The 21,480-nt window shown below is 44.5% G+C and overlaps 1 protein-coding gene across 1 annotated transcript in view; it reads left to right on the forward strand.

Moving 5' to 3' along the window:
• TAFA2 (TAFA chemokine like family member 2) overlaps nucleotides 1-21,480 on the forward strand; it is a 77,954-nt gene that overhangs the window by 19,487 nt on the left and 36,987 nt on the right. The gene's annotated exons all lie outside the window — the stretch shown is intronic.

The following is a 21,480-nucleotide window of genomic DNA, read 5'->3' on the forward strand; positions in this document are numbered from 1 at the left end:
AGCTTGGGTAAAGAGATGGGTCTTTAACAAGCATCTTTAACAGGCTGAATATCAAGGGGGAAGGCATTCCATAAGGTGGCTACCAACACGGAGAATGCCCACTTCTGGATTGCCACCAAGTGGCAATCTGCAGGTTGCAATACGAAGGACAAGGACTTCTTCAATGATCTTAGGGATCACACAGGTCTGTATCAGGAAAGGTGATATGTCAGATAACCTGATCCAAAGTTGTTCATGAACAGCTATAGCATGAATTGTACAGCAGAAATAAGTAATAAGAAATAAGGAGACAGATGTGAGAGGCAGTACTCCAGTCATACTATAGCAAGAAGGCACACATCAGGATGTAATTGGATTTCCTGGTAGAAACTTCAGTAGGGTGCTAGGAACCTTTTAAAACAAGAGCTTTTGGATAAGGATAGAGATTGTTCACAGATAACATCCAAAATAGTGGAGACGTTTTGGCCCCTTTTGCAAGCTGCTTTCCCATCCCCCTTCATGCCAGTTTAGTTCTTTGACTTTGTTGAGGTATGTTATTGATTCATCAGGCCTGTGGCTTAGAGACTCACTATTTATATGGGATCAATAATACGAAGGGAAGCTTATACCAAGGGAGTTCACTTTAAAAGAGACGATTTCAGAAGACAAGCAGTGCATCTTGTTAGCCTTTTTTTCCTGAAGGTCTAAGCAGAGTTACTCCCCTCTCTAAGCTCATCAAACTTTGCCTGAAGCCTACTGAATGGGCTGAGCTTTAAAAATTAGGATTTTTTTTTTTCCAGCGAGCAACTAAGTTGTGAGGTGTCCTATGAAGCCACTTCATAACTGTTGAGGTTACGGAGGTTGGAGAAATCTGCAACAGATTCAAATGAGTTTGGATTTCCATAACTCTGAGCTGCAGATTCCTCAGTGGACCAGCTTTTCCCGAGTTACGTGGATTCTGCAGACTTGCAGACTGTTTTTTTTACTTTGGGGGAGACGTGCTAATTCGCAAGTGTGAATTAGCACTAATGTGCATTTGCACAAATGCACTGATGCAAATTAGTTATTGTACACTTGCCCTAATGCACATTAATTAATTTGCATTAGCGCACTTGTGCAAATGTGCCAATGCAAAGTAGTTAATGTGCATTTGCATGTATGCAAATTAGCCCAAATAGAACAAAATTCTGGTAAAAAAAAAATCAGATACTGTCAATGAGTGGATGATGGAGCAAAAGATGCCTGACAGCCCATAAAATGCAGATGAAATGGATTTAACAAAATCTGTACATCCCTAGTTGAGGTGGGCTACCCTTGTGAAAAGTCTGAAAGCGTGCAGAAACAGCTGAAAAGTCAAGAAGGGGTGATTAAAAATGAGCACAATATTTTAAAAGGTTTGTTTATGCATGCTGGCACTTGGTGGGAGGTGTATTTAGACACAAAGAGACATGGTTATTCTAGTTTAATTGACAGGTTATTGAAAGAGAAAATGCATTTAAAAGCTGTATTTATTTCACAGTTTGGTTCTAGGAATGGCTTGGCAGCTCCTTTTTTAGTGAAATTATGTGGGCCAGGAGACTGCAGTGTCAGTCTCCCCAGCCACACTTTGAAGATTATGGGAGCAAAAGAGACCACCAGATCAATGGCACATATGTACACATGTGATATAAGTCTGGACCATCTAATAAGGGATAAATGGAAAACCTAGAGTGATAATACATACGAAGTTGTGGCAACAAGCCTTTAAAAATATGGTTAATTTACTAGAACATATTATTTCTTAATGGATGATATTCTGGAGGTGACGGACTCGACCTTGGGGGAGCTGGGGGTGGCGATGGCTGACAGGAAGCTCTGGCGTGGGCTGGTCCATGAAGTCACGAAGAGTCAGAAGCGACTGACCGAGTAAACAACAATTATTTCTTATGGCATTTGTATATTGCTTTCCCACCACATATTTGGCTCTCAAACCAAGCTTACAGTGAATAAAATCACATCACAGCTGATCTTAGATTTTTTTCTTGTGGACCAGTGGAAGCCTAAGGGCGCAATCCTAACTAGATAGGCGGCCGCCTCTGAACTCGGAGGTGACCGCCTATCCAAAGCAAAGCAGGAGAGGCACGGGGGGGGGGGATCATTCCCTCTGTGCCTCTCCTGCCTTGCTATTTTTCGCTAGACACCTGTTTTCAGCTGTCTAGCAATGGGGGGCCCGACTGGGAGAGGAAGCTGCCGTATGACACATTGCCGTACGTGCAGCTCCACTCTCCCGCCCCAGAACACCCCCAGCCCCGCCCCTTTTCAGTCGCACCATGCTCCTCTTCTGAGTGTGGAGGACGGGGGCTTCTCTGCTCTACCTCGGAGGTCAGTTCCCAGAAAGGAGCATATCCTATGGCCCTCTAGTCTAGACAGTGTCTAGTGGCCATAGGATTGCTCCCTAATACTTTGTAATTGTAGCTTATCATAGCAACCTGCCCACTGCCAGTAAAGCTGTTATTGTTGCTTCCAAAGAAGCAGTTATGAACCTTGGAGGTTCACAGTTAATTCTGTTTACATACTGGACAGGTGAATCAAAAGGTCAGCTTCTGATAGGCCAGTTAATGACCATTCTATCGAGATTCATTCATAAATATAGGCCAGCGTACTGGCACCAATAGCATGTTAATAGATCACTGATCAGAGGGTTCTGGCTAGAGTGCGTAACAGGACAGTCCCCAAACTGTCTAGGGTCACTTGGAACAAGTCAGTCAGCTTAGGCAGAGCAGAACCTGAGGAGATAGAAGGCAGCAGACCATACACAAGAGACTGAAGAAGAGCGGCTGGAATCAATGAAGGTAGAAGCTGTGAGAGCTAACAAGGAGAGGAAGATGGAAAGCTCCTGACCAGAATAACAGCAGAAGGCATTTAGCCTCAGAAAATAAAGAAGACTTTGGAGGAGACAACTGATTGATTTCTTCTTTGCTGTGTCCTGGTAATTAAGGAAGACTTCAGGGAAAGCTGGAGCAGATTTCCAGTTAAACACTGTTTATCTCAAGAAGGTGGTAGTCCATTGTGAGAGACAGCTGAGAGACTTTGATCAGCGCTGTAGCCTTCCAGCAGGTTCTTGACCAGAGAGTGATCTTGAGATCTAGACCTCTGAGACATTCTGGGGGAGCTAACTAGTGGTGGTAGTAAAAGGTAGAGCTGTGTATGGAAACCCAATCTGACTCAGAAGCTATTTCAGGGCTTCTGAAGTGGGCTGGATTTGGCTCAGGCTGAATTGGGGGTGGGTGGGGGTGACCCACCTTGGCCTACGAAGCTGAAGCAGAATTTGGACATCTGAATCCTGCTTCAGCCCCCCCCCCCCAACATGCTGCCCAGCTCCTTAGCTGGGCCCTTGTTCCATGGAGGGGGCACTGCCAGGGGCGCCACCACTGCCACTGCTGCTGGTACTGCCAGGGAAGGCACTGCTGGGGAAACTGCTGCCCATCGCAGCCCAACAACCGCCAACAGAGATGAGGGCAGGAGTCACCCTTCAACTGCACTGTCTCCCTTGGAAAGAGGGGAGGGTGCCCGGTTGGAGGACAACTCCCTCCTCTGCTCAAGCCTTCATAGATTCCTTGCTTGAGAGGAGTCCGTGAAGGCTTGAGTCAGGCAGTGGAGGCAGGAGTCACCCTCCAACTGCACACTCTCCCTTCCTTAGAAGGAGGGGAAGGTGCCTGGTTGGAGGATGACTTCTGCCAATGAGGGCAGGCTGCTGCCGCTGCTGCCACCTCCTCCTAAGCCCTCTGGATGTGTGCCAGCAGCTATCTTGTTCTGGGGAATGAGGGGAGCCATTTCCCCCTATTTTTGTGCCATGGCTGTGCCCACGAGTGGCAGATCTGTGATTTTCCTGGGTCAGTCCATGGAGGTTGGACTCAATGGTCTCATAGGCCACTTCCAACCCTACTATTCTATGGTTCTATGAGGGAGATGTGCTCTGTGATGTGTTGGTGGTTTGTGGGATTTGCTCTGCAAAAATCATATGAAATCAATAGGATCCCTGACAAGGATCCATGTTTTTGCACTGTGGCTGCACCCACGAGTGGTGGATTCATGATTTTTCTGGTTCAGTTCACCAAGGCAGATGTGCTCTGTGATTAGGTGGTGGTTTTGTGGGTCTCCCCTTTAAAAATGATATGAAATCATGAGGATCCCTCTTTGATTTTATGGATCCTTGTTTTACCCAGTCCCCATAGCATGCACTTTCTTCTTGGCTTCGTTCTGCCAAAAGAGAGTGGGAAGGGTTAAGGCTTCCTCTGCCATGTCTGGCAGAGACTGGGGCAGTTGCTTCCAGTGGCTAGGACTGGAGTGGAGACAGAAGTGCCATGGGACTTCCCTCTCAGCTCCCATCCCATGCTGCTGCCATTGTCACCACCATCATAATTGCACACAGTGGCAGCTTGTCAGGGCAGTGGCAGCCTGCTCAATTATTAGGCAGCTTGTGCACTCCAATGGATTGTCTTGCACCCCCCCCCAGGGTGCATGTACCCCGCTTTGGAGACCACTGCTCTAGCCAAGTAACGTTCAGACAGTCCTCTCTTCTCAAGTAACACCACCTGTCTCACAATGAGCAAACGGAGGCTGACTCACAGCAAAGCTCACTCCTTTCTCCTCCTCCTCCTTCTGCCCCTCTGTGTGATCTTTTGTTTTGGAGACAGCCTGTCTAGGCTGCTCAGAAGGCATAAGAAGAACTCTGAATATATGAGGAGGACGAGGCGCTTTGTGGAGGAGCCGCTTTGCTTTGGGGCTCCACGGTGCTGGTCTGATCTGCTTTGTATCACAATGAGGCACCTCCAAATCAGCCCACTTTGCCTCATTATTCGGGCTTCGTACTGAGGCAGTGAACAGCGCTAGTAAAGGGGTAATTGGCGAATGGATTTTAATAGGGAACTGAACAAGGATAAGGAAATGTGGATCCCAGAGGCATTCTTATAAAATAGTGGTTGGCTGCAGCCCAGTGCTTTCATTTGAAGTGTGCCCAGCTGCCCAGAATAAAGAAAATGTAAGGTCGATGGTAGTCAGGAGCATTGGGGGGGGGGTAGGGGCTAAAGGGTTAGCAGAGAGAAGGAGCATGTTTTGCTTGTGCTGTATGCATTTCTGTGTATGGATGCCACATTTTTTCTATGTGGTGCATGTGTTGTTTTGGTGTGGTGTGTGTTTTGCCTGGGGGGTGGGGTTTGTGGGTGGTATAGGTGGGGTTTTATGTGTTGGTTCGTGTGTTTTTTACAGAACAACACTGTCAAGAATGACAGCCTGTTTTCTACTATAAGATTAAGTCAGACAGTATTGTCAGATGTGTTATCTGGGATTGTGTGTTATCTAGAAGCTCCTCAGCCCTTAGCTCAAGGCCAGGCACAGTCCCTGCGAATTGGGAAGTGAAAACAGCTGGAGTTGGTGGGGAGTTCCAGCTTCTTGGAGGCAAGGGCAGCCCACCCAGGGGCTGAGCCAGTGATTGGCTGAAGGAAAATCTGCCCTGGGTTGCCAGGGCTGGGCTTTAAAAGAGGGCTGAGGTCGAGGCATGGTGTCTCCCTTTATCCTGGTGGTCCTGGACCTGCAGAAACGACTGGTTGCTGTCTGGGGAGATCCATACTTAGGTATGTAAGGATAGGCCAGGTAGATTTATTATTTTGCTTGGGTGTGTGTTCATGAAGCTCTCTGTTTATAGTTAAGTGACTTGGCTTGGTACACTCTTGTGTAACTTGCTACTTCCATTCTTCCCTTTCCCTCTACCCCTTTATTTTGGTCTTAATAAACCTTTATCCAACCTTTCGTCAGTGTGATCTCTCTGCATAACCTCAGTGTTAATTTCAGTGCCTCTTGGCTTAGGAGGGTGGGTACTGGGAATTAGGGGGGACTGAAAGGCAGGGTTTGGCCAGTCCTATTTCTGGAAGGGGATCCTGGGATTGGGTCCTGAGCAGTCCTACGTCACAGGGAGCTTGCAGCCGGTCCCAGCAGCGGGATCCTCCTACCTTCGCAATCACCAGTTTGCTTTCTTTGAAATAGAAGCCTCAGTGCTTAGTCTGATCTTAAAAGAGAAAGGATTATTTCTCTGCTCACTTACACACAGCCATTTCCACATAGTAAATAGCCTCTGCTCAGAGCATTCTCTAAAGCAGTGGTCTCCAAACCTTTTTGATCGCACACCCTTATCGGTGAAAAAAAAATTGAGCATGCACCCCCAATATATGTGTATTTATTTATAAATTACATACATGTCCTATTGTACTAATATACTATGTACATTATAAAACATACACAAAAATAAAAATTAAAAAGAATCAGATGCAGAAGAAGTAAACAATAGGTTTTTTTTAATTAATTTATTAATGGTACAAAACCCCTGTTTGATCTCACTTAAAAATTATTATTATTGGATATGGTTCATTATTTTTGAAAATCTTGGTTTAACACTTTGTGATACAGTGATTTAAAGGTCTGGTTCTAAGTTCAGTTTATTTCGATACTTGGTTTCAATGGCTACCATAGCTAAAGACACCTCAGAAAGATATGTAGATCCAAATGGAAGAAATGCATCATTGGCTGCACTTAACTAAATTATGATACTAAATCAATCCCATCCACCAATAGGAATGTTAGAGAATTCTGCCACAGACCTCCGGAGTCTGTGGCGGAACGGAGCAATCCTCCCTGCCACCCTGTGAAACTTCCCCGGGACGGATCTTACCTTGTGTCAGCCATCCAGTCCATCTGCTGCCCCTGGTCTGTGGCCACGAATGGCTGCCCCAGTCTGCGGCTGCCATTTCCCTCGCTACTTTAGCCATGATAGGCTACGTAAGTATTTATGTAGCGCATCACAGCAAAGAGCAGGGGCGCAAATGGCGGCTGCTATGCCATTTGCGTCCCTGCTGTTTTCGTGATAGGCTACGTAAATACTTACATAGCCTATCATGGCTAATGCAGGGATGCAAATGGCGGCTGCTATGGCAGCCGCCATTTGTGGCCACAGCCCGGCACTGGACGGAGATCCGGCTGTGGGCGGCCCTGGCCGACGGCTCTGCGGATGTGCCGCGGAGCAGAGCCAGCTGAGGAGGATTCCGGGGGGAGGGACGGATCGCCTCCCCCCCCCCACCGCTGATGCCCCGGACCAGAACAAGGTAAGGGATTCGTACATCCCTATCCACCAATTATGCAAAGGTTTATGTTGAAATTCAGCTAGTAAATTTCCATCTTCCCTGATGTCAATCAGTTGATCTTGCAAACTAATTGGAAGGTGTTGCATTTTTTATATCTTTAACAAATGGGTTCAAAACCCACTGAAATCCTTTGTTTGGAAGATTTTCAAACCGTCAGAAAATTCTGTTTCCAAGGGTTTTTTTTACCTCATAATGTGGCTGATGAAGAGCTCATACTAGGAGTAGGAGAAGTGTCAGCTCTGCCATGTTCTTCTTGCTCGCATGTGCTCGCATTATTAGTATTATGTTCGATCTGCGGTTACTTTGCAGGAATCTTTTTAAGTCACTTGTCCATTTTGTGAGGGTTAGTTTGGTTAAAACTAGGTAATATAATCTGTAAATCCACTTAACTGGGCATACGTCATTGCGATACACTGACGATCGAGTGAGGGCACCACTGTCAACTTGCAAGGAGAGGAAAGGTCTCCTTGCAAAGAGGGGAAAGGCGTGCTTAGCCAGGCTCCTGCCTGCTCCAGAGCCAGGAGTCCTGGTCACCAGCTCCTCACCCTGCACAGAGTCCCCACTCCTTGGCCGACTGGTGGCCTGGCCTGGGCAGTTAACCCTTCTCGCCCTCCTTTGGCAGGATGGCAGCTAAGAGGAACGTGCCCGCTTCCTTCTCAGTGTCATTCTGCGAAAGGAGAATGGGAAGAGTTAATCTCCTTCCCGCTGTCCTTCTGCAGGATGGCAGCTGAAAGGAAAGCACCTGCTTTCTTCTCCGCTTCAATCTGCCAAAGGAGAGTGGAAAGGGTTAACTCCTCCCGGTCTGTTAACCCTCCCCACTCTCCTTTGGCAGGATGGAAGCTGAGAGGAAAGTGCCCGCCTCCTTCTCGGCTTCGTTCTGCAAATGGAGAGTGGGAAAGGTCAATGTCCTTCCCGCTCTTCTTCAGCAGGAAAGCAGCTGCTCCAGTGCCACAGCCCAAACAAGCAACTGTGCCTTCCTCTGCTGTGCCTGGCAGGAACTGGCACAGTTGCTCTCGGTGGTCATGGCAGAGGTGGGACAGGACCGGAGCTGAGAGAGAAATGCCAGTGGAGCTTCCCTCTCCGCTTCCGTCCCATCGTGCTGCCACCACCGCTGCCAACATTGCACACAAAGGCAGCTCGTAGAAGCAGTGGAAAGCTACTCAATTATCAAGCACCTCGCGCACCCCAATGGATCATCTTGCACACCCCACGTTGGAGATCACTGCTCTAAAGGACAACCCTCTTTATGGAGGAACCAAGCACACTTTTTAATTGTTTTTTATTTTTAAAAAGTGTTTCAATGTTCGTAGATATGTAGGTTATTTGTTTTATGATTATATATTTCTTTGAAAACTGTTAGTAGAAAAGTGACTGATAAGTAAAATACAAACATACATAACATAGGTTAGTAGACAGAGCAACATTGTAGTATTCACATGACAGGAGATTTGAAACATAATATTTTGACCCAACCTTTTGGAAGATACAGTCACTTAGTTTCCTGTGGAGGTTGCTTTTGGATTCCAAAACCTCAAATATAGAGACTGGCCAGTGAATTCTGATTTGTAACCTCCATCATGAAAAATTGCTGTACCCTTCATAGGCGATGTGACTGGCTTATGCCAGCAACATTCACTCACCAATACCAAAAGAGTGAGTGAATGAAATTATCTTCGCTAAGCCCAACAGGATAAAATCAGATGGCTGAAAATGCTCCCAGTCCAAAAGATTCTAAACAAAGTCCTCCATCTGGTGGATTTGTGCTTTCTAAAGTTTGCATGTCCAGCTGAATGTGAGCCAGTTTTTTTCTATTAATCCAGCATATTTCCCTCCTTCCCACTTAACTGAGTTAACTTAATATGAAGTCCATTTCTATAGCTAGATGATACATTTGATATATCCAGAACTTTTCTGTAGACCATCCTGAGAATCCAAATACAATACAGTTTTCCTTGATTTTTTGCCAAGGGGGCAAAAGTCTTCCTGTACAGATGGCAGTAACTGGTGGTTGGCAGATAAGCTGAGGAATGAGATTTATTCCTGGCACAATGCAGCAAGTTTGGCAGCTTGACCATAGCAAACTTTTCATTAGCTGTTTTTGTAAAAGGTTATGGAGGCACTCTTAGCTGTGTGTTGTCATATGAACCCTTTTTGCCATCCTTCATGCACCTGGACAAAGCAGGTTAATTGCATTGCAGAGGCAGCTAAGCCTTGCTGGACAAACATCTGTGAGATTAACGCTTAGCAAGGCCGGTTTAGGGCTTCTAAAATGTGTTCTGTAAATAGCTGTCCTGAATCTTGTCTATATTTGTTTAAGACCCCAAATAGAAGCTGCTTGAAATACACATCTTGTAGTGCTCCATGGATAATGGTTGTATGGATCACTGTTACGACATTAATAATTGCTATACCATTTCAGCGATCCTTGGAGGCTACTTACTCTGGTGTGGATGTTTTCTACTCATATGGTAACACACAGAGGCTATTTCAGGTGGTTTACATCTGAGGTCTATAATGTATGGGTGAGCCCCAGTGGTGTGGTGGTAAATTTTGAAGGACAGGCACTCATCATGACAGCCCCTATATCCAGGCCCCCAAGGAGAGTCCAAAAATGCAGGTAGCTGCATTGATCTCTCTGACCTGGTTCGGATGATCATCATCAGCTAAACAAGCCACGGTGGCTGGTTTAAACCATGGCACATGCCGGTCACGATTTGCATAATCACCCACCCAGTTTCAGCTTGTTGTGTCACTCACACCCTGGTGGTCTGGCTTATTTTATTTATTTATTTATTTATTTATTATTAAATTTATTAATCGCCCATCTGGCTGGTCACCCAGCCACTCTGGGCGATGTACAGAGTACAATAAAGCAGTTTAAAACAATAAAATTCTACAATAACAACATTTTCTAAAATAACCTAAAAAAAAGGTAAAGGTGTCCCCAGCCAGTCGTGTCTGACTCTAAGGTGCGGTGCTCATCCCCGTTTCTAAGCTGAAGAGCCAGCGCTGTCCGAAGATGCTTCTGTGGTCATGTGGCCGGCATGACTGAACACTGAGGCGCTCAGAACGCTGTTACCTTTCCTGCTGAGGCGGTACCTATTTATCTACTTGCAATTTCTTGCTTTCGAACTGCTAGGTTGGCAGGAGCTGGGACTGAAGACGGGAGCTAACTTCGTCACGCGGCACTCGGGTCTCGAACTGCTGTCCTGCCGACCTTCCAGTCTGCAGTTCAGCGTCTTAACCACTAAGCCAACCCACCCCAAATGCCTGCCTGAACAACCACGTTTTTAATGCACGACGGAAGCTTATTAAAGAGGTGAAAACAACCTTCAAATAACCCATGGGCTGTTGTTGTGAACCAGCCCCCCCTTTCTCTCTCTAGAACAAGATTTATAGATCTAGATATAAAATTCATTCCTGAGAAAATCCATTTCCCCCTAGCTACAGTGAGGATTGTCCCTAAGCTCAGAGGGAAAGGGGAGTTCTGAGGGAGCTGGCAAATGATGTCATCAACTTGCTAATAAAAAATCTCCTGATGCTTCAACCCTGTGAGCCCTGGCTCCACTACAGCACTGATGAGCCTTCAGGCGCCACTGAAACTAGCCTTCCATTTTCATTTCTTTTTAGCTTTTTCCCATCCCTCAACTACCATTGATTTTTTTTCAATCTCTTTCGAACCTACTCTTACCGATAGAAGTACCATCTTGCCATTATGATGACCACAGCATTGTGCATGATGATTATGCACAGCCAAGTTTGGAAGCTAGCAAGGCAATAAAAACAGCAATGGCACCAGAAGCGGTAATGGTGGGACAAGCACAACAACTAATTTGGGGATTTTCAGTCTTGTAGCAAGCTCCAAAGAACAAAAAATGAAGACGTGGGCACCAAAACATCTTTGGAAGACTTCAGAATTTGGAAAGATTTGTTCACAGAGTGTGACATATACAGTAGATGTTCCTATTATTACATAGGTGATTCTTTTTCTTTTTTGCAATGTCCCCCAAATTCACTTATTACCATTGCCATGGGCCCCATCTATATGGCACCGCTTTGACCCCCCCCCCCCGTCGCAACTGCACAGCAATGTGGCTTCGAATCACCACGCCCTGCAATACACTCGGGATGTACTGCATGCTTCCCTAACAGACTTCCCGTCCCCCTTTTTTTTGCCATTATACTGAAACGTGCAGCTGTGCAGTCCTGAGAGTATGAGGATGTGACACTTCAGTGGCTGTTTTGTATTTGAGGGGCTCTGCTTTGTCTTTCTGACCCTTTTAAGGTCAAAATTGGGTGTTTTGTGGGCCTTCATTTCCGCACCATCAGTTTGTCAGTTCCCCAGCTGGAGACTCTCGTGATGGTTCGCAGTCACAAGCGTGAGCGCTACGTGCCTAGCCATCACTCCGAAATGGTGCCCGGAGCGATGTTGTTCCTCCTCCAAGACCGCCCTCCCAGCCCTTGGGTACAGAGTCCAAAAGCAACCGTTGCGAAGATACAAAGCTGCAAATATGCGCAAAGTGTGATTAAATATGAAAACACCCCTCTGTGCCTCTGTAACTGTACAGCTGTGAAGGGATGGGGGGAGTAAAGGGACGTCACAGAGTGACGCAGGCACTAGGCATGCCTACAACATGCCCGCTGCAAAATGTGAAGTCAATTTGGGGAAGGGACAGATGGCCCACAAGTGTGAGGAAATCCGTAGCAAACAAACAACATCGCGGCAAAACAACTCCTTGGAACTCCGCATTTTCCAGGCGAAAACCACGGATGGCTGCAAAGTCACAACTGCGTCATCTATCATGAGGGACCTCAACTCTCACCCACCCCGGAGTAAAAGCTGGGTGTAAATGGGCCCCATGGAGGTGAGTGAGTGGTTCTCTTAAGCTGTAGTATAAAGCTGAGCATGAGAGGAGTGACGAGGAGAGTGGGATATTTTCCCTGCAATTGCACTGGGATTTGGAGGTACTTGAAAGATCACTTCCAGTTGGTGCCATGTCATCTTGATAGTGACCTGCGGCGCTCCGCAGGTTGCTAATCTCAAACAGCTATGAAAAGGTTGAGAAACCGTTTAAAATTCCCCTGGAATTAAAAGGGGAATCTTACAGTACCAACCGGTTGAAATCTTGGAAGAACAGCTGCTTTTGTGCTGCAGCAGAAGGGCTGCAGTCTAAGGGCTGTAACTTCTTTTGCTTCAAACAGAATGAGACAAATGATGACAATTTTGGGGCCCTACAAGTCTTGAACAAAATGTGTATGATTATTGATTATGGAAGGCATCTATTGCAACCTTACTCTAACTAACAAAAGATATGTGTGCATGTATACACACATCCACAATTTAAATACACACATGCATGTAATGTACATACACATGTATATATGTAATGTACCTATATGTGTAACGTATATACACACACATACACATTTCTAAAATGTATACCACACCTTTCAATAGCCATCAGCTTTCCCAGAGGAGCTAACTAACTAACTAACTAACTAACTAACTAACTAACTAACTAAATATTTGGCTGTGTTTTACTTGACATTAACTAAAGGAAGCTTAGTTTAAAACCTCATCTTGACTACCTACGTATTTCAACTGGATCTTGCAATCCACTAGAAAATCCACAAGCATCTAAAGAGTATACACCAAGGCTTTAAAAAATGTAGGACTGTTCATGTTCTTGCTTTTTGGAGTGATACATTGAGACTGATATGGCATATCAAGACTGCTGAAGTGTGGAGGAAAGATAAGGTACATTTGCTCTCCTTGTCAATCAGTATAACCAAGCAAATTTTCACTGTGTTGCTGGGGGGGAAACCCCCACCTGGCCATGATCTGTGGTCATGGAATAATAACACGCTGATTCAGGCTTTGAGTTGAAAGACATTTTAGTCACACTATGATTTCTATTTACTTATTTGTTGCCCATAAAATGTCAGTGTTTTTTGTATGTCTTATGGGTACGAAATATTGAATAGATACATTAGGGAAACCAGATGGACAAGGATGAAATCTTATCATTAATGGATGTCTAATTTGGTACCAACCCAGTATCAACTTAAATATGGGTGGACCAATGTTACTATTGTGTACTGATCCTCTAATATGCATTAAACACAGTATATTTACAAATAGCATGACTTTTACTGCCGCCATACTGTTAATAACAATCATTAGTTAATATTATTATTGGTTAATTACTGGTTTAGGGAAAATAGAACAGTTTCAGAACTTTTCTTATGGATGAAGCAAAATTAATAGGAAGGAATTTTCAGGTGTGCAGGGTGGGGAGATATGTCTGATAAACCCAGTTGCTTCATGAGCAAAAATCTTGGCTTTGGATCCGAACTTCCATGAGCAGCTCACGTTCGCAAGGATGAGACTTTTTTGCCCCCTCAGATATGCTCCTGAGGCTCGGGAATCTCTCCAGAACAGCCTAGGATGTGATCTGGGTGGCTGCAATAGGAAGGGAGAATTGGCAAGCACCGTGGGATGCGCAGCCCCTTGTGTGAATGGAAATCCTTTCTGCTCATGCAGGGCACATTGGGTCCAAACCTATGATAGCTTCCTACACATTAGCGCAGTAGGCTTCTTCTTATCTTAACAATTTATAGTTTGAAGACTAGATCACAAGTTGTAGATCACAAGCTGAATATGAGTCAACAATGTGATGTGGCTGCAAAAAAGGCAAATGCTATTTTGGGCTGCATTAATAGAAGCATAGCTTCCAAATCCCGGGCAGTACTAGTTCCCCTCTACTTAGCACTGGTTAGGCCTCATCTGGAGTACTGTGTCCAGTTCTGGGCACCACACTTTACGAAGGATGCAGACAAGTTGGAGAGGGTTCAGAGGAGGGCAAGAAAGATGATCAGGGGACTAGAAACAAAGCCCTATGAAGAGAGACTGAAAGAACTGGGCATGTTTAGGCTCGAGAAGAGAAGAGTGAGGGGAGATATGAGAGCGCTCTTCAAGTACTTGAAAGGCTGTCACAGAGAGGAAGGCCAGGATCTCTTCTCCATCATCCCAGAATGCAGGACATGGAACAATGGGCTCAAGTTACAGGAAGCCAGATTCCGGCTGAACATCAGGAAAAACATCCTGACCGTTAGAGCAATACGACAATGGAACCAATTACCTAGGGAGGTGGTGGGCTCTCCCACACTGGAGGCGTTCAAGATGAAGCTGGACAGCCATCTGTCAGGGATGCTCTGACTTAGATTCCGGCTTTGAACAGGGGGTTGGACTCGATGGCCTTGTAGGCCCCTTCCAAGCCTACTATTCTGTGGTTCTATGACTAGAACATTTCCAGAATATCATATATTCATCTTTGTAAGCTATCCTAGTGTTCCTCCTCATCTTAAAAAAACAACACCTGAAGTCCCTTCCACCTTCATAAATCCTATATGTAAAATGAAAATGTTTGAGAGGTGTAGAGGGACCTTCTGGTATTGGGTTGAAGTTACATGTCACTTCTGTTATTAAGATGATCCTAATCACTGCATGAGGTGTGTTTAGTATGTCTGCATAGGCTTCAGTGTTTCTGCCACACTATGTTTGCTCACAGGAAACAATGCTCAACCATTTTGTTGGGCTGTAATACTGTACACACTGACTTGGAAGTAAATCCCATTGAACTTAGTGGAAGTTAGTTCTGACTAGGCATGTACACAGTGACCGTTAAACCTTATTAAGAGTGCAGGCATATGGTGACACTATGGTTTAGTTTGCTGAACTACGCTCTAACCTGGAGGATATGTATAGGCAGAAATTACTAAGACCCACTTGCCATCTTACAAGCAGAGAGTGGAACAGGAGGGAAATGTCAGCAACTCCAGCTGAAACCTGATATCACATCCTCTGCTATAGACTTATTTGAAATGTCTGCACAGGCCCCTCCTCCCCCATTCCCATTTCTCAACTTTAAGTCAGTCTTTTTTCCTTCTCCCCAATCCTGCTTTTTGTAACGTCTTGCACGATGAAGAGATCTGATCTCAAATGCTTGCACATTTTTTGTGATCACTTTTGTTGGCCAATATGGATTTTGGAATTTTTCTTATGGTCAGCACAGTTATCTTTGCTTTTTGTTGTTAACAATAGTTTGCTATGTGCAGAGGTAGTGATTAATCATACACACTTTAAAAAAATCACATTAAATATAGATGGAAAACAGAAGTTCATTGCCCATATTTTTTATTGCACTGAAATTATTATTATTATTATTTATTTTATTTCTATACCACCCAATAGCTGAAGCTCTCTGGGCAGTTCACAATGAGTCAGCAATCTCTTATATGGAAAGTTGTTGTTTTCAATAGAAATTGAACAAAAGTTATATTTTTTTCTGCACTATTATTGGCAAGTCTTATCTACACATCATTCATTGAAATATATTTCTATACCATTCATAAATTTGAATGGCCGTCCCATTTAATTTGATTACATTGGCATAAAAACCTAAAGGGGCCCCATTCTTTCTCACTAATAGGTAAAGACTTAGAAATTCGCTGTCTTGAAAAGTTTCTGTTTCAGCACTAATTTATTTTCAAAGTGTTTTACAATGAACTAAATCTGTTTAATAGCTTGCATTTCAGTTCATGTAGGTGATGCTTGATTTCTGCTTAGAAGGTATAATGTGGCGTCTCTGGGGTGCTAGTTGTTCTGTGTAAAAACTATTAAATAGAAATGTGTGGAGGCAAACAAAATCTAACAATCAATGAGAAAACTCAGAATACAGGTAAGAACTTCAGAATGAGGAGTAAGCAGGGGTAAAGCTACTAATTTTACACTTCTGTTATATCCTTATTGTCCTGTTTGTGTTTTAACAACATAACTGACCAGGTTTGTGAGGTAATGCACATGATTGACCACCCTGCTTGTGGTGGCTGCGTTTGTTTCTATTTGTGCCTGTGAATACATGGAGTTCCTTATACTGAGTCTAACTCTTGGTCCATCAAGTCCAATACTGTCTACGTTAACTGGCCGTTGCTGTCCAAGAATTCAGTCAGAGATGTTTCCAGCTGTACTTCCTGTGATCCTTTTAAGTGGAGATGTGTGGAACTGAACTCAGGACTTCACTGCATTTCACCACTGCAGCCCATTCCAGAGAGAGCCAATAGCTTTTGCCACATAGGTCATCATCACACAACTTGCTAAAAGTGATATATAGATATTGGTCAGCCCTCACAACATAAAGCACTGCCTAATCTACATTTAAAAAGGCCAGGGGTTAAGAAGACATATTTGTTCATGATTGAAACATGAAGGCAGACATCCAAATCAGTGGTTGTTCCTTCCAGCCTCTGCTGTGTGTGTGGGACCTCCCTCCCCATAAGAGCCACATTCCCTTTGAGAAAAGTCATTGGGGCCTGCATGCTGGTGGTGGACAAGGCAAAGTCCAAACTGGGTGTGGCCAAACCATGCACACACACCACATTCGCCTCACTCACACAGCTCTCACTCACTCACTCAGTCACTCACTCACTCCCCCCTCTCTCTCACACACACAATTCCCCCCACCAACATCCAATATCTACACACCCAAAGATATAGCATCCATATAACATACACCAGAAGCACGTGCACACACACACCACACACACATACAGCATGCACACACCCTCCCTGTGATCAAATTTCCCTCCCTGTGATCTCAAACAAACACACACACACACACACTGCCCACAAGCCACTGCTAGGGAAACAGCTGAGCAGTGGCAATGAGGACATGATCCATCGGGAACCACCACTTCGAGGAGACTTGAGGCAGTGGCTCCTGCTGGATCTGGGCAAGGGAAGCCGTTGGAAACTGTCCCTCCTGACAGACCCAGTTTCCTTCCCTTTTCAATGACTAGGGGGGCGGGCCAGGGTGGGGCGGGGGGAGGCTTGGCAGGCCAGATGGGAACACTTCCAGTCTGTTGACCGGGGGGTCCATATTCCTGCTCTAGTGTTAAATTAGGTCATGCTTATTGTACTTCTGCCTCCCAGGTGAACAAAATTACAATTTGCCTGGGGTTTATGTAGCAAATGTTTATACCCATTGGTGTTTTTATTTGGAAGGATATAGTCCCAACTGACAATGTGGAAATGATTATTCATATACTGACAGCTGCCCGTATGGCAATAAGCCAAAGGTGGAAGAGAGTTAACCCTTCAACAATTGATGATTGGTGTATGAGGGTAAAAGATATGGCCTCTATGATGAAATTAACTAATATTATAAGAATACGAATGGATATAATAAGGGAATTAATTGATAAATCTATTTGGAATGGTGTAACAAAAAAAGAACCAGAATTCAGAATTAAAAAATAAAGTTTTGTGATAATAAACACATAACATGCAGTGGTGCAAATCTGTGGCAAATGGCAATCCATTGAAAGCAGCTCAGTTCATTTGCATGAACAAAGTGTCATTTGAAAGCCTGTGATATAACAGCAAGGGTTATGAAGTTTAATGTTCCAGTGTTGTTCACTGATCTTAGAATTTCAATTCTAAGGCTGCCCAAGTCTATCTAAGCAATTAGATATCTAGCCCTAAGCTTCTTTGTATCACCAGAGCAGCTAAGCCAATGGCTGCCAAATGGCCACGATTCCTCAGTCTTCCAAGCTTTGCTTTGTGATATCAGGCAGAAAGCTTCAGTCCTGAAGGACACTAACAACCTGTAAGTTTGAAAAAAAAATCGGTTTCTTCCATAGGGGTGCTCCATCACTGCCTTTCAATAGTGGTGGCCCATCTTGAACCAAGTCCCAAGATGTTAGGCATCCATCACACATCCCAAGACAACTGGTCCTGTGCATGTATTAGAGTGATTGTGTATTACAGCTCCCACCCCCCAAATCTAGTTTTAACCAATAGCTAGATACTTCTGCATCTGTTCTGTTTTTTAGTAACACAGGAGAGTAAACAACTGCATTGAGGAGAATCACAATAGAATCAACTGTGGTTTGACAGTGTCATTTCAGACATAATACTGACTTAAACAGGACAATATATTCTGTTGCGCTATTCCATCTCTCACTGGGCAAATGCTCTCGAAGAAAACCCCAGGAGGGCTGGATTGGCCTAGGGACCTCACCCTAGGCCTGAGGTCTCCCACACCTGCCCTAATCCACTAGGATGAGATCAATATTTCAAGAACTAGTGGTTGGTCCACCTACCAAATTTTATATTATCACTTCTACTATCACACTTTCCTTCATTCTCCTGAATTAAACATTCCATCTTTGTTCCTCCTCTGTCATCTTTTGTTAGGAACAATAAAGTTCTCAGATTGTGAATCAGAACATTCCAATGGTAAATTTTATAGTGATTTATTCATAAAAGTGACCATAGCTCCTTTCTGATATTTAAAAAGAAAAGTCAGCATCTTTGTTTATTATTTCACAGAAGTACAAGTTTCCTGAATTAGATGCTTCTTCCAGTAAACTAGCTATTGCTTCCAATTGGTGTATCATGAAATTCTGTGTAAGTGTCATTAACATTCACCTTGAACTAGAAAGAATATTGATACTGTCTGAATATGTTTGATTTCCCAGTCTCAGCATTGTTCATCATATTGAACGTTCATCCCTTAATAAATCTAGCTCAGAACAAAATGATACTTGGCATAGCACAGCATCTACAACAAAATGTTTCAAAAACTGTTATCAGAATAAAAATCTCTTCGATTGATGAATCGAAACCTCCAGTAAAGTTGGAGGTTTTGCTTCACTAGCAAGGGAAAAGTTTGAACTGACTTCTTCATTTCCCATAACACAGGATGGTTCAGTGTGACATGCAAAAGATACAATTGCAAATGAAATATAGAAAACATGCTAACATGTAAACATAGAAAGCTATCTCAGGCTCTGGATCTCCCTGGCTAAGGAGACCTGTCTAGCTATCTCACCATGGGCCTTTCTTCCTGGGCCAGAAGTCTTTTGAATTGCTAGGTTGATTGTTGTTTTCTTACTGCCTCATTGTTTTTAGTTGGCTGCTGTTTTTATCTCCTCTTTTTGTAGTCTGTGATAGGAAATTTTACTATGCTTTTATTGTGAGATTGCGTTTATTGTTCACTATTAGGAAAGAAGTTTTAAGAAATGAAATGTTTGTTTTCAAGCTGTCACACAGGTTTCTTTTCTGTAAAAATAAATGTGCCAATGTATTCTTGACTCTGTGTTATTATTCTTATTAACTATATTTATAAGGCTGTCCAATAACCTATGTTTAGAATGAGTCTAGTTCTTATGATATCAGAGAACATCGTGTACGTGAACAGCAAACTCAGCTGGTAAGTGCTGAGAGGTTGTAGCCAGAATTGGGCCATTGAGAAAGAAGGGGTAGATACAGTGTAGACCTGTTTGGGGAATGCCAAGGTTTTCAGAAATTCAAACACAACCCATTGAGGACTAAGGATGCTCATTGACCAGAGCATGCTGAATGTCTGTTTTGAGGTGGGAAGAGAGAAAGATGCAGGGTAGATGGAATGGAATAGCATGGCTGCCTGGCTGGCTGGAATCTTGAATAGGATTCAACTCTAGGAATGTCTCGATGATGAGGATAATCAAGATCTATTTCAATATGGCTTCAGGACTGGTTGTAGGACAGACCCTGCTTTGATTGCCTTGATGGACAATCTATGCTGGAAACTGAATGGGGGAGTGTGTCCCTGTTGGTTTTGCTCTCAGCAGCTTTCAGTACCATGGACCATGGTATTCTTCTGAGGTGTCTGTCTGAGATGGGACTGGGAGGTACTGTTATGCAGTGGCTCTGGTCCTTCTTGGAGGGGCAAACTCAGAAGGTGCTGCTGGAGGAATCCTGTTTGACGCTGTAGCCATTAGCCTGTGGTGTCCCTCAGGGTTCTATCTTATCCCCCATGCGATACATAAAACTGTTGGGAAAGGTTGTCAGAAGTTTTGGAGTTCTGTGCCACCAGTACACTGATGATTCCAAACTCTGTTTCTTCTTTCCATCCAAATCCAAGGAAACTGTTCTAGTTCTAAATCAGTGTCTAATGTTGATAATGGACTGGATGAGGACAAACAAATTAGGGATGGGCAGATTCCCTACCTTCCGGTCCGTGGGGAATCTGCCTGCGGGGGGATTCCTCAGGCATTCCTGAGATAGTGACCCTGGCAGTGAGAAAGTGCGTGAAGGGGGCTTGCTAGACACTCGTCTCTCCCTGCATCTGCGTCGAGTGTCTAGCAAGCCCCCTCCAGCTCTCTCTCACTGCCAGGGTCACTATCTATCTCAGGAATGCCGGCAGGAGGAATCTCTGCCAGCTGCTGTGCCTGTGAAGGATGAGCTGGCTCCTTTCCCACAGATTGCTGATCCTTCTCAGAATCAGAACTGCTCTGGGGTTCTATCGGCTCAGTTTCCACCCTCACAATTCTGCGGGGAGGTGGAGGTAAGTGTTTCATTCTGCCACGGACTCCGGGGGGGGGGCAGATTCTTTGGAATTCGGCCTCATTGGAGTCCGTGGCGGAATTTTCCGCCACCCCTAAAACAAATTGAAGCTTAATCCAGACAAGACAGAGGTGCTCCTGGTTAGTCCAAAGGCAGATCAGGTAATAGTGATTCAACCTGTCTGTGCTGGATGGGGTTACATCCCCCCTGAAGACTTAGGTTCACAGTTACACTTCTGGACTTGGCTTAGAACATGAATGCCCAGGTGTTGGCAGTGACCAGGAGTGCATTTGCATACCTGAGGCTAGTGCACCAAGTACACCTGTTCCTAGAGTTATCTGACCTGGCCACAGTCACACATGCCTTCGTTACATCATGTTTCAACTACTGTAATGGGCTGTACATGGGGCTGCCTTCAAAAACTGTTCAAAAACTTGAGCTGGTCCGGAATGCTGCAGCCAGATTGTTGTCCTGGGCTACTTACAGGGAGAACACAACTCCCTTGTTATAACAGCTTAACTGGCTACTGATGCTGGATCTGCCTTTTGACTAACCAGGAGGACCTCTGTCTTGTTTGAATTCTGTTTGAAGAATTCAAAGTGCTGGTTATGACCTGTACGGCCATATACAGCTTGAGACCAGGCTACCTGAAAGACTACCTTCTCCCATATGAGCCTTCCTGGTTCTTAAGATCTTCTGGAGATGCTCTTCTTTCGAGACCACCACCTTTAGAGGCACATTTGTTGGCAATGCAAAAGATGGCCTTCTTGGTGGCCGCTCCCTGGCTGTGGAACTCCCTGCTGAGGGAGGCTAGGTTCTCTCCCTCTCTGCTGTCCTTCCACCAGCAGGCAAAGACTGCTTTATTCAAGTGGGCCTTTTGTATGTAAGTGGGTGTGTTGAGCTGGATGCTATTTTTACTCAGTCATTGTGTTTTTAATA

Source organism: Heloderma suspectum, chromosome 7 (assembly GCF_057233095.1).
Source record: "Heloderma suspectum isolate Gila_16-S chromosome 7, 16-S_ref, whole genome shotgun sequence".
In the NCBI taxonomy this organism is placed as follows: domain Eukaryota; kingdom Metazoa; phylum Chordata; class Lepidosauria; order Squamata; family Helodermatidae; genus Heloderma; species Heloderma suspectum.